General features: G+C 37.3%; 1 pseudogene; it reads right to left on the bottom strand.

Annotated features, from left to right (window-relative positions):
- Nucleotides 1-13,658, bottom strand: part of LOC149246768 (protein SEH1 pseudogene) — a 33,511-nt pseudogene extending 19,853 nt beyond the window's left edge.
- Nucleotides 13,659-17,006: the final 3,348 nt, after the last annotated feature.

The raw sequence follows: 17,006 nt of genomic DNA, 5'->3' as shown, positions 1-17,006 counted from the left end.
ACTTTGGACAAGTTCTTACTAACGAAGTAAATGGCATATGGAAGTTTTTCCTCAATTTGTCCTAAAGCTGCCCCTATGGCTTTGTTTGAGGCATCAGTGTGGATGTGGAAAGGTAGGGCCCAGTTTGGACCTCTCAAGATTGGTGCTGACACCAACTTGTCCTTTAACTCATTCAAACTCTTCTGACAAGCGTCAGTCCACTTAAACTCCACATCTTTTGCCAACAAGCCAAACAATGGCGAGGCGAGCTTGCTGAAGTCCTTAATGAATCTCCTGTAGTATCCCGCTAATCCCAAAAAACTCCTAACATCCCTTACCTTTTGTGGAGGTGGAACCTTCTTGATTAGAGCAATTTTGTTAGGATCCACCTGTAATCCTTGGCTAGAGATGGTGTGGCCTAGCACGGTCCCTTCAGTCATCAGGAATTCACATTTTTTGGGACTGAGGGACAGGTTCATCTCAATGCATTTGGTGAGGACTTTTCCCAAATTGGACAATGCTTCCTGGAAGTTGGCCCCATAAGGAGTAAAGTCATCCATATAGATTTCCACTGTATCATGGACCAGCTCCGAGAAGATGCTTAGGACAGCTCTCTGGAAAGTAGCAGGAGCATTGCATATCCCAAAGGGAAGGACACGGTAGGCAAAGGTACCCCAAGGGCAAGTGAAGGTGGTCTTATCTTGGTCTTCTGGGCTGATTTGGATTTTATTGTACCCGCTAAACCCATCCAGGAAAGAGAAGAACTTCTTTCCTGCTAGTCCATCCAACACTTGATCTATGAAAGGTAGAGGGAAATGGTCTTTCTTGGTAGCTTTGTTCAGCTCCCGGTAATCTACACAGATCCTCCACTTCCCATTCTTCTTGGGAACCAACACTAGAGGGGACACCCATTCACTATCTGAGATGGGGTAGATGAATCCGGCATCTAACAGTTTTTGCAATTCTTCCTTGACAATGTCTTTAAGGGCTGGATTCATTCTCCTCTGCGGTTGCCTAACCGGTTTACAGTCCTCTTTGATGTATATATGATGAGTACAGACTGAGGGATGGACTCCTTTCATCTCCTTATAGCTCCAAGCAAAAGCATCTAAGTGGCTGGCCAACAGGTTGCACGGCTCCTTTTCTTGAGAAGGAGATAGGGAGGAGCTGATTTTCAATGCTCTCTCAGGGCCGAATTCCACATTCTTAACTCTGGGAGTGATAGGGTTGGTTGTACAAAGATCCACTAAGGTGCTGGCTTGGGCATCCTCCACCAACTTTTTCTAAAGGTAGTGCACTGGTAGGTGGGTTTTGGATCAAGTTCTCGATCAAATCATCCTCGGTTGGGGGATTTCTTCTATTGGTTTCTATGGTACATAGAGGTGCTGAATACACCTCGTCTTCTTCTCCTTCTTCCAACCAGAGTGGTAAGTCATGCTCTAAAGAGGGTTGGGCAGGAGGGTATAGGACAAGTTGCTTGGACATAGGACCATTTTTGATGGTCATATTTCCGGCACGACAACTGATATAGGCATCTGCAGTGGCTAACCAAGGCCTTCCCAAAATGAGGGGATATCCAGTAAGCTTTGCCTTTGGTTGCAGAACTAGGAAGTCTGCAGGATACTCCCAAGAGTCAATAGAGACCAAGACATCCTCCACAATTCCTTCGGGAGTCACAGTGGAGCGATCTGCTAATTGCAGTACTGTCGAGGTCTTCCTCAAGGAACCTTGAAGATTGAGCTTGCACATGGTATCCCTGGTCATTACATTAATGGCAGCCCCCAGATCAATCAGGGTGTGGGGTATGATGGTGCCATTGATGTGGACATCTACTACAGGACTTCCAGGATCTAAGTACTTTGGGCAGATGACTTGTCCTAGCATAAGGTCAGACAGTTGTCCTATGACATTGATAGTTGAAGCATCTTTCTTCCGTCTGCCTGGATGTTTGAAACACTTCTCCTTAACCAGCTTGTTATAGATTGGCACATCCTTGATGGCCTGGAGAAGGGGTATCTTCACACACAACTGTTTGAGCTCTCCCAGAAGCTCATCTTCCTCCGGGTTGGGTTGTGTGGTGGCTGTAAGTCTCTCAGGAAAGGGTGGAATAGGTTTTGGTTCACTCTCCTGATGGTTTTCCTCATCCTCTGGGGGAGGAGGTTGGCGATCTGGAAGAGTCTTTCCAGATCTAAGTTTGATCTCCTGGATCTCCACAGCATAGGTAGGGCATGAGGTCTCCCCAGTATATACCTGTTGAGCCTGTCTATTGTTGGGGTTTGGGTTCGGTTGAGCAGGCATTTGAGGTTGCCTTGGAGGAGCAGGAGGTAATGGTTGTGGCTGAACTGGAGGTGGAGGCAAAATGGCAGGAGGATTGTTGTATTGAGGCCTCCACCCCGACTGAGGTGCACTCCACTGAGGCTGTGACTGGGCATGTGAGTGATATGAATGAGTAGTGGGTTGAGTAGGATACTGAGGTGGATAAGACCATGGCGGAGGCATGGACCAAGAAGGATGAGCAGGGGGACCCCAGGAAGGCATAGGAATCGATTGGTTGGGGTTATAATAGGCTTGTGGTGCCCCTTGTATTCCCTGCTGATAGGGTCTAGATCCTTGTGGCCTCCTTTGGTTGATGAAGTAGAGAGGTTCAGAGGGGGCTTCAGTCCCTTGGTACATGGCTTTAAACCCAGGTAAGGTGGGACACTGATTTGTAGGATGGTCCTCCTCACAAACAAAACACACTTCAACCGAATGCAATGGGCATTCGTTCTTAGGATGTCTTCTTGTGCACCTAGGGCAGAAGACAGCCAGGGCTCTCTCAGCTTCTTCTTTCTTTTGCTGGATCCTGAATGTGTCTAGCTGCATGGCGATGGTATGTCTCACCTCACTCTTAAGGTCTTCTAATTGGTTTGTAAACTCATGTTTGGAGAAAGGGACACCAGTGGAGAGGAGGTTTCCTCTACCTCGTTTCCTAGCTGCCCTAGAATGATTTCTAAACACAGTTTTGATGTCCTCATAAGGCAGTTGGTAAATGTCCCCCCCAGCTAACATGTGAAGGGTATCTAAGAGATCTTCAGGTACTCCTCGGAGCAGAACCAACTTAAGGGATTCAGGGTCAAGTGTGCACCTGGCCCGCTTGTAACTAAGTTGGAACCTTTCCTCATAGTCCTCTAAAGATTCATCGTTTCCCATGGTCACCCGAAAGATTTCCCCCTTTGTCTCCTTGGACCTACAATAATCCCGGTACTTGGTGTTGAAGGCTTGCTGCATCTGAGCCCATGTGGTGATACTATTCCCAGGAAAACCCATGAACCAGCGTAGTGCTGCATCCTTGAGAGTAGAAGGGAAAAGTTTTAGCTTTTGTTCATCCTCAGTATAGTCATAGGTCCTACAGAGGACAGCAAACTCAAATAGGAAGGTATCAGGATCCTCAGTGGTCATTCCATGGAAGTGAGGCAAAGCAGAGGGGCTAATGTTTTTCATTTTCATCTCACCATTGGTCTCTCGGATGGGGAAAGCTCCTTCTATCCTCTCATCCTCTCTATTGTCAGCCATAGCTTTAGGTGGAGTGGTCTCTAACTCTTCTTCTTCTATAGGATTTCGGTATGTCTTGGGACGTTCACCTATAGTTTCCTCTGAATCACTGTCACCACCGAAGAGTGAAGGGTGACTAAGTGATGTGGTGGGGGTGTTTGGTAGGAATTTGCCTGATCTATCTCGGTTCCTACGAGGCATGAAAGGGAAAGGACTCTTCTCTGTTTTTAGTGCTTTTGTTTTTTTTTCTTGTACCTGCAAAACTGAAACAAAGTGATCTACAACTAACTAGATTACTCAAATGAAATTTGCGGAATTGGAAATATTAATCTAGGAAAGCAGGAAATATTAATCTAGGAAAGCAGGAAAGATTAATCTAGGAAAGCAGGAAATATTAATCTAAGAAAGCAGGAAAGATTAGTCTAGGAAAGCAGGAAAGTCTATGCTACTTTTGCAGAATGGAAATGAAGCAAACTACTTAGCAGAAGTAAGAGTACGAAAGTAGAAGAAAGGCAACAATTACTAATACTCTGACGCTTCCTCAGCAACGGCGCCAAAAAGATGGTGAGCTCCAGTATTGTAGCAATAATGCTACAACTCCTGGGGCTTCCTGTCTCTTAATTTTATCAACCCGGCAGTTCGTACAAACTTGGAAGCGACGGTGCTGTATGCACAAGTACTAGCCCTTGTCGCAGCTGTCACTTGGTCAGCTGGCACAAGTCCGCTAGGGCTTAAGCCAACTTCTATAGGCTCACAGAAGAAGCTTTATCAATGATGGACGAAAGCTAACTCAAAGGAAGGCTACTCTACTTGACAAACTGAATCAAAAGCAATTTAAAGCATGTAAATCTATGAAACCCTAATTTAACTAGTCTATCCTCTATAATGCAAAGAATGTGGATGCAACTCTTATGAATGCTGTCATTACCTCTAACAAGTGTAAATGCATGGGTCTAAGCTACTTGCATCATGAGAAATGTGTTTTTGTGTTTTTCCTTTAGGTGTGTGGAATGAGTGTGAACTTGGCCTAATTAGGGTTTGATTGTGCAGGTGGGATGTAGAAGGAAGGAAAGTGTGGGACAGGTTGGGGAGGCTAGGAAAGGTCCCTAGGGATCCTTAGCACCCATCCACAGAGGTCCCTCACATTCAGAAGCTCGGCAACGAAGTGAGTGGCCTCCTACAGGAAGGCTGCAGGGGATCCTACAGGATACTCTGTTTTCTACAGGATGTCTACAAATGGCTACAGGATGTCCTACTGTGAGTGGTTGGAGTGATGGAGGAGAAATGGAATGGTGTGGGAGGCTAAGGGAGATGGAGATGGACCTGATGATGTCTCAGGAAATGGAAAGTCAGACGAAGGAAGGGTGCATGCAATGGGTTGATGTTTTGGAAAGGTGGAATCAACGAGAGTGCAGGAGATGGAGCTGTACGTGAAATGAGAGAGTTGGAGGGCAAGTGAGTGAGATAGAAGGTGAATAGAACTTGCAGGTGGATGGAGAAAACAACGAAGGAAGTGGCTTGAGAAAGAGCAGTGTAAATGAAACAAATGACCTGTGCATCAAAACAAGAAATTCATTAACCTATTATGCCATGAAACCTATAAATCCGAAATGGAAAACAAGAAATGAAACTAATGCGTGAGAGTGCAGTATGGATCAATGTCGAGAATGTATGAATGGATCTTCAATACAAATGTTCATGTGGCAGCTTGTGTGGAGATGAAACGACTGTTGTTCTTTTTGGTGGCTGATCATGGTCTACACCCCAATCCCAAACAGTGAGATGGCAGTGAACCTTTACAACCTATTTTTGTTGGAGCTCCAAGAGATTTATTCTACCAACCTATCAAACTTGAATACTGAAAGCAAAGCATCATACCAGTCCCATCTATGCTAATGAAAACAATTAAACTAACAAGCTGGAAATCCGAATTGCATAGGAAACTAAACAAACTCAAGTGCTGGAACTAATGGTAAATGCATTACAACACTGAGGAGGTCTATGGCTCTCAGGTTGGGCCCTAACCTGAGAGCTATAGCTCCTTGAGAAAACTCAGAACTAACTCAAAAGTGGCCTTCTTTATTCATAATCTGATAACATGCCAAATTGGCTTACAAAAGAGAACGAAACTTGAGCTGTGCTCCAAAATTACAATAGTAATACGAGAGTCTCAACAACCTAAACAAGGCTAAGGCCTCTATACTTATACAAAACGATGCTCCAACAAGTATCCATGATTCTAGGAGCTCGGCTGTTCAATCTATAGTTTAATTGCTGATCCTGTAGGATGATCATAAATGCTGTTTCCTGTAGAGCAGTTTTGAACTGCTGTTCCTGTAGAACAGCTGGCCGTGTATTAAGCTCGGAGGGAGGATGGAGTGGGGCTCGGAGTTCTTGGTGAGGATCACGAGGAATGTCCCCCAAGACCGTGGACAACCTCTCCTTACGTCAGCAATGCCAACTCGTTGTCTCCTTGCCACCTTTTCGTTGTCTTTTGCTCCCTTTTAATGCCAAAACCTGGAATCACAATGCATTAGCTACGTAGATAAAGTGCCTATCCTTTCTCCTACAAACAACATGAATAAACTAAGAAGTGTATGCATAAACAATAAAAATGAATGGTTTGAGCAAGCAAAATAGGCCAAAAATGAGCCCAAATTGTACCAAAATTGGGGCTCATCAGCTACATGCCTCTAAAACTATGTTACAATGAGGCTCGAAGGCCTATTTATTGTTGAGAAACAATGGAAAACCCTAAACATCCAAAAACCTAATCCTAGAAGATGAAACGCCAAACTGTGGGCCTCGTTTGGGTAAATTGGTACATCAACTTCCCAGGGTCGTAACTTTGGCATATGATCTCCGTTTGACACGCACAATATCTCATTAGAAAGATCTATCCAAAAACTACAACTTTAGGAAGAGAAACATAGGTCCATGGACCCATGTTTCTCCCAGTTTTCCCAAAGAACATCATTTAGGGTCTCAAAATAGCTCCAGAAGTTCAGGACCAAAAAATTGCTAAAAATAGTAAACTGTGCTACAATTAAGGAAACTGAAAAGCTAAAAGAGACAATTGTGGGGTCTAAGTGGGATAGGTGGGTGGCCACCAACATCCACCTAGATCATTCCTCCCCCCTTAGGAAGCAATGGTCCCCATTGCGTTGAGTTACTCCATCTGCTGAACTTGGTCCCTAGTGAGCTATTCTGCAATCTCTGATGTGTCCAGTAATTGTGGGAAGCATGATCGAGGGCGTTCCACATTGAACACTCAGTGCAGTCGAAGGAATGAGGGAATGCTGTGCTCCAAAGCATTGTTTCCCACAACCTGGTAATGGTGCAAGGACCATGTCGGAGTGGTCTGCGTTTCTGATGGGTTCTGGTAAGGCTTTCTTTCTGTCGATGCAACCAGACTTTGTTGCCCACCTGAAACTTGTGTGGTACCCCTGTGAGTGAGGAGAAGTTATTCCTATGTTCTTTCATGACCGTATCCCTCTGTTGTTGCTATTGTGTCGAGGAACCCTTCGTGGGGGTCATGGATGTGGCGACGACCTTCCCCTTACTTTGGGAGAGAACCAGACAGAAAATGAATTTCCTAGTCTAGGAGATGAGCTTGTTGCCTTTCTTAACAATGATCAAAGAGGTGGCAGTAGGTGGGGCTACCTAAGGTATCCTGTATAATGAATTATCCAAAGAAATAATAACAGTGCGGGGCCTTGACTTATACACGTCATGTCTCCTCCACAAGTATGGTTGGCATAATAATACATCACAAACATCCAGAGGTGTAACATCACAAAATACCTTATCTATGAAGGGCTTGATGCTGTAGGGAAGGCGACACTGCTGGCAAACTTAAAGATCTCGTCCTTGGTGAAGCAACCTGATACTGTACAGTTGCGGATGTGGTGTAGTCAGTAGGCCCAACTGCTTCACGACCTCTGCTAAAATGAGGTTTTTTTGGCTACCACTGTCGACAATGAATTGCAGCAGTGAACCCTTCACCCACATCTGTGAGTGGAAAAGACGCTCCCCTCCTCTGGATCTTCGGGCTCATTCTTCTGGATCTTGGCAGTGGTAAAAATGGAGCTAGGCTCCACATCAATGATCTGCTGCCCTTTGCCATTCCCCTTGTCGGGTTCTGACTCAGGGTTGGAACATGCATCTGATTCTGAAGCCTTCAACTCGGCCACCAGCGACTACTTGGTTCGACACTCACTTGTGTTGTGAGTGGGGCTCTTGTGGAACTCACACCACTTTCCTGTGTCCTTCTTCGACTTCGTGGTGTTGTTCTTTTTTTGCAGCTTTGACGGGTTGTCTTGGGTCACCCTGCCTTGGCTTTGTCCTTTGGTCTTCGGATTTGCAGATCCAAAGTCTCGCTTCTTCTGTTTGAGCTCCTGTTCGATTTTCATAGCGCATCGGTACACCGTGCCGAGTGAGGAGATGTTCAAGGACTCCATCTATTCCTGGATGTATCTGTGTAGGCAGCCGCGGTATTTGAGTACCAAATGTAGCTCAAAATCCTTGATACCCAACTGTGTGCGAAGGGTATGAAAAATGTTTGTGAACTTCGACACATCTTGGTCCCTTCTCTACCGCAGCGTGGTCCACTTTATGTATTTTTCCTCGTAGCTTTTGACAGGGTAGTACTGCTCCTTGATGGCATCCCAGAATCAATTCCAAGTGGGTGCAGCTGAAAATAGTGAGCTTTTACTTTCATACTTATGCTCGCAGTAGGTTTCCCACCTGTCCTTGACGTGGGGGGATACTTTGAGAAGAGCGAAAAATCTTTTCCTGACTCAAAAATTCATGAACAGAAAAATACCCTTCTAGCAGATTTAACCATTTATCTACGGCATCTACGTCTATTAGACCCTCGAAGATGGGGATTTCAAAATTAACTTGTACCTTAAATGGTGTGGCGTTTCCAGAGTAGCTGTTGGAAGCCGATGCGTTGCCTCTGGGTAGCCGCTGAAGGATCTGGGCAAACCTATCCATCATCGCGTTCCTTTGCCTCTCGAGGGCTTCTTTGAGTAAGATTTTGATAGGATCTCCTGCCCCCTCATCTTTCTTCTCATCTGCTATGAGAGGCCGTCGGGATTTGCGGGGCTGGTCTTGCAAAGGTTCAACCAGTTCAAGCCCTAACTCCTTATATCCCGACCTCGTTGGGGACATGTAAAGAAAAACAGAGAAAAATCAGACCGCTCTGATACCACTGATCCAGATTTAAACAGGAACGCAACAAATTACAGAGATAACCATAAATATAGATATGCAGTGGAAATAATACTTCATTTCATTAATGTAAAATACTGAAATATGCTTACAAACAGAAATGGAAATAAACCAGCTAGGGTGATAGTAGCTTATCTCTGAAAAGATATGTGGTGGCTACATTCCTCTGAACTGTGTTACAATGAGGCTCGAAGGCCTATTTATTGTTTAGAAACAATGGAAAACCCTAAACATCCAAAAACCTAACCCTAGAAGATGAAACGCCAAACTGTAGGCCCCGTTTGGGTAAATTGGTACATCAACTTCCCGGGGTCGTAACTTTGGCATACGATCTTCGTTTGATGCACACAATATTTCATTAGAAAGATCTATCTGAGAACTACAACTTTAGGAATAGAAAAATTGGTCCATGGACCCATTGGACCCATGTTGCTCCCAGTTTTCCCAAAAAACGTCGTTTAGTGCCTCAAAATGGCTCCAGAAGTTCAGGACCGAAAAACTGCTAAAAATAGTAAACTGAAAAGATGAAAGAGACAATTGTGGGGGTCCAAGTGGGATAAGTGGGTGGCCACCAACATCTACCTGGATCATAATATTATATACTATTCTAATAATAATATAAATATATTATATATAATAATAATATAAATATATAATTATATTTGGATCACTTTATTCCCAATTTATTATATAATAAAATAATATAATATAAATTTGGTCAAACTTTTTTCCCTCTTCTATATTATTTATTATTTTTCTTTCTTAAATATATAGTTTTTTTTTTTTTAAACTGTTAGTTTCCCTAAGTGTGTGTTTTATTTTTGGTATTTTTTATAAAATAGTAAAATGACTTAATATTCTAACTTATCATTTATATTTTAATTAAATATTAAAATTTATTAATTTGATTTCTCTATAAGTAACTGATTTATTTTTAGTAATTTTTTATAAAATAGTAAAATGACTAAATATTCTAACTTAATGTTTGTATTTTAATTAAATATTAAAATTTTATTAATTTGATTTCTCTAATGTTTATGTTTGGAATATGATGCATCTTTGCTATTTGAACCTATAGATAGATAAAGACTTTTTCATCTTTGTCTTTACGATGGACCACATTGTTACACACCATTTTGTCACACTAAAGAAAAGGACCCTAAATCTCGATCTCTGGTTATCCGATGAACCCTTTTCAACATTCCCCTACAAAGATGGAATAACAGTCATTCTAATAAATACAAGAATCCTGGATTACATTGCAAAAACCCTAATTTTATCCCTCATTGCACATTTTTCATTCTGAAAGTGTGATGTCGCACCTATAATCATTGAAAACATGCAACTATTAGTGCAGTTTTCTAGACCAAAAAGTGTGATGACAACTGTACATGGGTAAAAATAAAAAGTAAATTTTAGAAGCCTTATTCAAGAATCTTCTTCAAACTAAATGAACTCAAGTTTGCACCTATCTAGGCATTATCCCCATTTTTATGGATCTCATCCCACTCATTATGGATCCTATCACCCCTCATTATGGATCTCACCCCTTCAAAAGTGGATCTGCAACCTCTTCTCTTCTCCTAAAAATACATAGCAAACTAAAGAGGAGAGGGTTGGCTTTGGATGTTTCTAACTCATGTATTCATGTTGTTGAAGTGAAGGCTTATTATGCTAAAGGGAGGATTGGAGAATGGTGGAAGGAGAATTATGACATCAAGGCTTGGGTTGTAACCTTTCCTTCTCAATTATTTAATACAAAGTATATTGTTATTCTCACATTATGTGTTAAGTATTTACATGTATGTTTCAAAATTCCTTTATCTTCTAATTAGTTAATACTTGAGATTTTATATATTATATGCTTTGATCTTTTGTATGTTTCTGTTGTTGCAAGTTCCATTTTCAAAGATAGAAAGTGAAGCGGGATATCAAGCACAAAAAACCTACTTCATTAATCAAGTGAGAATTGTTCAAGTATTTTCTAGAGAAAAGGTAGCATATACTGTTTTGGGTTGTTCTAGATTTGATCATTGAGTTTAGAGAGATCACTCTTATCCACAAGAGGGATTTGTCCAATATAAAAATTGGCGACCATACTGGGGAACGATTTAGTTCTTCGGCGGCCTCCTTTTTCTACCTTTGCCTTCTAGAATCTCTATCAACTGTAATATGACCTTGAAAACTTGATTTTATGACCTGTTGAATGATTTTTTATTTTTTCCTTGCTCTTAGTGATCATCACACTTTGTCTTTAGAGACAAAGAGATGCAACACATTTTTCCTATATAGAAAGTGTGTCCAGTGCATTGGTGTCAACTGGCTACGTGTGATGATACCTGTAAATTGCAAAAAATAGGGTATTTTCCTTTTGGGTCTAAAATTTTGATTTTATTTTTTTATTTTTTTCGAGTCTATTGTCTGTCTGGAAAGTCTACCTTAGCTTGTCGTGTTTGATTTTCTTTTTGTGTAACTTTTTTATCTTTACATATTTAGGCTTTTGGAATTGATTAGTTTTGTTGATCTATCAAAAGATCGTTTCTTACTTCTGGAAATTGGTTGTATGAATCTGTCTTCTTTCAGTGATTTGATCAAAGAATTCATTGTGTCTATGGTAAAGAATTTTAGATTATTTTCACAAAAAGATAGATTAATTTGAGCTTGTTTGTTTGTTTGGCTTGTTGTGGAAAATATTTTTGTTTGTGAAAAGTTTCCATTTACATTCCTTTGACGTAATTAGTTTCTACTTGCTGATTGAAGTATTTACAATCTTCTTCTGCATTGGAATTACTTTGTCAAAGATCTATTTGTTGGAGTGTTTTTTGAAAAAGTTCTTATTCCTTTCCATTGAATATTTTCTTTTCAAAAAGAAAGAAAAATCTTGTATTGTAGTTCATTGGTGAAGCATTTTTTAGCTTGGATTTTAAGGAAAATAAGTTGTATTTTTCAAAAATAATTCCCCCTTATGGACATGGGGGCCAAGACTCATGTATCATGCATTTTACTTGATTTGAATTCAAAAAGTGGTTCATGTTTCTTGCTTTGAATGTTGCACTTGTTTCTTTGCTTGAAACCACTCATTCCTTACTATAGTTAGTATTCATCGAATTGAAAAGGTTATAATTTCATATTCGTTGCATTAGTTTGGAATTGAGTTATTATACCATTAATTACCTTTAACGAAAAGTGATACATTAAAATCAATCAAAGTATTTAAAATAAAAAATTAATCAACAGTAATCACATTTAGTGTGGGTCTAGGTTAGAAGACGTGTTCTCTCACTTCTCTCTAACATTTATATTTGGAACATGATGCAACTTTGTTATTTAAAATTATGGATAAATCGTAGTTTTTTCATCTTTGTCCTTGGGATGAACTACATTTTAAATGATTCAAAATGTTGACCAAACAACTAATGATGTTATTAATATGAAAGACACTCTAAAAAACAACATGAATGCTAATAAACATAGTAAATTAATATTAAATAATATATTTTAACTTAAAAACATGAATGCTAAATAAGCACAAAAAAATATTTAATTTTAAGTTTTAGTTTGTTACCTTAACAAACTCAATTGACTTTGCTCCTACAATGAGTTATATTTAGAAAATCTAGTCTACCCCAAAATCTTGGTCTTTGAATACACCTAATCATACCAATATAACCTAGTGTCACCTAAAGTCTCATTAAAACACAATAGAGATTAAATAACCCCCATTGTGACTAATTCTACACAAAAAATTGCATATTTTTGCATATACTAAATATTTCATTGATAGTGACATATATAAAAGGTTAATCATTTTATGATTTTGAATTTTTTGTGGTTTGTTATCATTGGAATTTGGCTATAAAACAATTGTTGAAATTGCAATTTTTGTTAGTTTAAATTGTTATTTGTAATGCAAATCATGTATCCAATGATATTTTTGCAATAAATGCCTTAACAATACACATATTACCGTCAATTCAAAGCCCAATGGACTAACAACCCTAAAGACCCTGGTGACAACTTTGTTTTGCAATATTAATTATTGATATTTGTGATTCCATCTATAGAAAAATACTCTTGACAAATTTCTATGTCAATCAATTTTTAAAATAAATTTTAATCAAATAATTTTTATTTTTCTAATTTTTAAAATTAACTCTCAAATTTTTAAATATGTATCAAGTAAAATTATAATATTAACCACTACACACTTTTTTTTACCAAAAAAAATTATGAGATCAACCTACTTGACCACTTGTCACAACCTAACTATTTAGAAATTCAAAGTCTCCATCAACTTTTTATAATCATTTTCCCTCTTTCCAATTTATTCTACTTTTAACCATTTAGACATTCAAAGTCTCCATCAAAATTTTATAATCGTTTTCCGTCTTTCCAATTTAGTGCTCTATAACTTATTCTACTTTTATGAGAGTTTGACATAAACTCATCATTCTCGTTATTCATATATTCATTTTCAATTTATTTATTATTTCATTTTAAACATAAATTAAAAAATAGTTTGTAAATTCACTTTAGTGGTTGAGTATTTTTAGTGGTTGAGTATTTTGAACTTAATGTACTAGATTTTGAAGTCACCTAGACTCCCTATCTTTGTGATGTGATTAAGGATATACACTAGTAACTTTTTTTGAGATTCACATGGGTAAATATCTAGAAAGAAAATTTCTGGGCACTTCAACCACTCATTCTGGGTAAACCCTAAAACCAATTCAATAACATGTGAATATATCATATGTAAACCCTAAAGCCAATTCAATAACATGTGAATATATCATATGTAGCTCATTTTTTTAGCGAGATGTCACATGGGTATTTTACAGGAAAAAAAAGGTATTTTTAGGGGATTTTTCTAGGTACTTACCTCTCCTCATATGTGTGAACTCTAAAGCCATAACCAAGTCAACAACATGTGAATAGATATCCCACACTACATTGTTAGATTTGAACTTAAATCAAAACATAAGAAGTTTCCCTTACAACCATTTCGATTACACCGATTGATAATGTTAATGAAACTTTTTTAAATAAATTGCTAGAAAATAAGATTCCATGGTAACAATTAAAATTTATAATAATATAATTATTTAATTCTAAATTCTATTTTATTAGTTTAACGAAATTTAAAACAAAGTTGACTTTATTATTTATAACATTAACTCAAATCAAAACTCTAACTCTATTTGATTACCCAAAAAAATACAAAAAGATTCAATAAAAAGATCTAAATCCCTAATATCTTTTTTTTGGTTGATAAGTGGGTGAACTCTGAAAATCACTGTTAATCTGTGGCTGAGAGGTCATGATTCAGGGGCATCTAAGCCATCAAAGTCACCCTGGGATTGCAGTCGGCATGAGCCGCACCAGCGGAAACCATGCTAGATTTTTTGGTATCGGCGAGACTAGAACCAATGACCTTTCCTTACAGAGCGCCTTAATAGTGCTCTCCTTCACCAACTGTTCTAAATCTCTTTGATGATCTAAATCCCCAATATCATAAATAAAAAAACAAACAAATATTTTTAATTATGGTGGTCCAAAATCACACTAAAGTACAATAACGAGCCAATGAGAAAGTCTGAATTCTAATATCTTGGAGAGTTTATAAAAACATACCCACCTTTAATCTTGGAGAGTTTATAAAAACATACCCACCTTTAATCATGTACTGACGATTTGGTTTACTTTCTCATCATCCGGAATTTATAATATTATATTTTAAAATAATTATAATTATAATTAAAAATATATTAGATTTTTATAAATATATTTAAAATTTTTAAAATTAATTATTATTATTATTTAATTATTATTTTAAATTTAATTTATCATTTAGAATTTTTTTTTATTTTTTAGTCAATAAAATTGTGAAATTCGTTTTTAAATTGTTTATCTAAATTATTATTGAATTTATAGTTCAGAGTGAGATATTATTGAGGTTTCAAAGTTATTGAATTTAATAGTTTAAAGTCATTATAATAATAATATATTCAATATAAACTCATTATGTCAATGTGGAAATTAAATCTCGATGAAGAGGATAACAATCAAAATCAAACCCAGCTAGGAAGGATAACCATGATTCCTCCAACTCATCGATTTTATTCTTACAATTTCACCATTTGCAAATTTATATTTCATAATTTATTTTATTTTATAAAATATCTAAATTGTGCCCATCACTATTGTTATTTATATATTTTTTAATCATAAAAAATGAACATGATAATGATTAACATCCACTAAGACTTATATGGTCTACCACATCTTAAGAAGGTAAGAATTTGATTACAATTCTTTAACATTTTATGTATATGCTAGAAAAGAAGTGAGAGAACAACTCCTAGATCACAGTAGTTTTGTTGAGTTAAAAGGTCAAGAAGGTTGGTAGTGACATATATTTGGAAAATTAGAATGAATGTGACTATAGTATGGAAAATATAAGAGAGTGTTTTTCATCTTCAACCCTCCTAGGATTCCACAGGTGACAAACTTCGTCATCCCATGATGTTTTGAGAATTTACCAACACCCAGTTTCACTATGAAGCTCATGAGAATTAGTTCTAGTCTTGGCAATGTTTATTTTCTTCTTAACACTAGTCAAGACAGATAAATTTTGTTTTCGAGATTGGGGTTGATCACTTCCTTATAATATTATAGTTTTCTTTTTCCCTCCAACTCTTTATTTCCCCACAATTTCTCCTTAAATTTAGAAGTAAAAATATTTTTAATATTATCTGAATTCTACAAGATGATCTCCTCCTTTATTCTACAATGGTCTATCCAAGACTATGAATCCTTATGCAACCCTAGTTTAAGTTGAAGGTGGTGGTTTTGAGTAGAGTTAGAAGAAATCACTAGTAGAAAAACAGAAATTAGTGACTAAAAGAACTACTAAAAGCCACATATTAATGACTATTTTTGGTTACATGACCATTAGCAAATAATTTATAAGATCATATCTTTGCGACCAATTTAGTCATATTTAACTTAGTTATTAATTGGTGTCGCAATTTTATCGTCTAGTAGTATATTTAGTCGTGAATTTGGCCATTTATTTAGTCATTAATTGCCACATTTAATGACCAAACAAACAAATAAATGACTATTAGAAATGACATATTTGTCACTGTGAACAACAACTAAAATTTGCATATAAACGACAATTGGTGGCTAATTTATAGTATTTTATCTCGCGGCCAACATTTTGGTCATATTTTTTTGGTCATTAATTAGTTTCAAATGATGACTAAAATTTGCACACAAATGACTATTGGTGTCTAATTTACAGTATCTTATCTCCCGATCAACATTTTGGTCATATTTCTTTTGTCATTAATTGGTTCCATTGGGTGATCACATAGTAGTATATTTGGTTGTGAAATGACTAATTTAGTAGTGTATACTCATTTCTTTTAATTTCATCAATCATCATTATAAACAACTAATTTAGTCATTGTATATTCATTTTATTTGTGTTCATTATTAATCAATGTAAACTACTTATTTAGTAGTTTTATATTCATTTTATTTTTGCTCATTATTAATCAACATAAATGAATTAGTATGATTTTGCAACTATAATAAAAGATATCATAAAATATTCATGTTCATCTAATATGAAAACACATGTGAATCATGCAAAGTCTCATAAGTTGATTACAACATAAAAAACTATCAAGTACACTCATAAATAATTTGAACCACAAATTTTATTATATGAAATTTCAAGTATTACAATATGGGTTTCCAATTGAATATTGATTGGGCTACAATTTACACACAAAATATTTTTTAATCACTTCAAAACATTCCCACTATGTTTCCAATGCATTGCACATATGTCTCTCCATCTTTCATATCATTCAATGGTTTGCCTCTAATTGTGTAATAGCATCCATCATTTGAGAGTCATGTTGAGGATAGAAGCACCATTCTTTGGATAGTCCAACGTTGGAAGATGAATCTGAGCCCTTCGATGCGCAACCAACAAATATTCACTTAACTATTAATAATGTGATCTCATCTTCTTTTTTAATGAAAACATCCACTAAAAATCTAATCACTATTTGCAATATAACGTCGAGACTATAAAACTTCCTTTAAAACACATGGAAAGGTTCACAAGAACATTGAATACAAACAAAGTACACATACCTAGATAGGTCATGTTCCATAAGACCTTTTGGCACAAATATCTTTGCACAAATAGAAACAAGAAGATAAAACCATCCATTTCATAA

Source organism: Pinus tabuliformis, chromosome 7, assembly GCF_031772625.1.
Source record: "Pinus tabuliformis cultivar Carrire ecotype Pingquan chromosome 7, CPIR1, whole genome shotgun sequence".
Lineage (NCBI taxonomy): Eukaryota > Viridiplantae > Streptophyta > Pinopsida > Pinales > Pinaceae > Pinus > Pinus tabuliformis.
This window is presented reverse-complemented; position numbering and strand designations above follow the sequence as displayed.